The 700-nt window shown below is 34.4% G+C and overlaps 1 pseudogene; it reads right to left on the bottom strand.

Annotated features, from left to right (window-relative positions):
* Positions 1–437: 437 nt before the first annotated feature.
* Positions 438–700, bottom strand: LOC105806257 (annotated as a pseudogene).

Below are 700 nucleotides of genomic sequence, written 5' to 3'. Positions count from 1 at the left end.
ATGATTTAGGTTTTGCCCTCTGGGCATCATAAAGGTACCATTAGATTTTACTTAGAATGAGGGAGTAAAGAAAAGCGAGAAAAAGGGTGTATGATCACACTCTTTTTTACAAGTCTAGGTTTCTGAAGGTATTTGGGTCATAGTCAATGAAGACAGGCAGCAAAAATCAAGTAACTTCTTTCCTGTATAACTAAAAAGAGTTTGGTGAAAGAAATATAATGAGGTGCCATTTTAATCCTGAGTTCAAAAGTAAGTAACTTGTTTTTGTTTTTTATTTATTTTAATAAAAACAATCCCACAGCATTTATTATGATTTTGAAATAACATAAAGGTAATCAAAACAATACGAACAAATGTTTTAGACCTATACTCCCAACAAAGTACACCTAAAAAAACTGTATTGCTTTTCCAACAATTTCTAACTTCATTGATCATTGCTAGTTGGAGACACTTCGTAGCAGAGTAATATTATCTCCTTTTAGCATGATCCGATCCAGTTGTTTTCTTGACTTTTAGAATGAATCTCTTCTACATTATCTAATACAAGTTTCATATACTCATCAAAACCAATGATACAGCCCTCTATCTGCATATTCACTTGCTCGTAGAGCCACACCTGAATCCGGGATCTATTTTCTAAGTATCTGAAGATGAAGTTGATGGGCTGCACCTTCTGCACTTTCTGGCCCTAGCCACGGTA

The sequence above is a fragment of the Propithecus coquereli genome, unplaced genomic scaffold (genome assembly GCF_000956105.1).
Source record: "Propithecus coquereli isolate 6110/MARCELLA unplaced genomic scaffold, Pcoq_1.0 Scaffold14, whole genome shotgun sequence".
Classification (NCBI taxonomy): Eukaryota; Metazoa; Chordata; class Mammalia; order Primates; family Indriidae; genus Propithecus; species Propithecus coquereli.
This window is presented reverse-complemented; position numbering and strand designations above follow the sequence as displayed.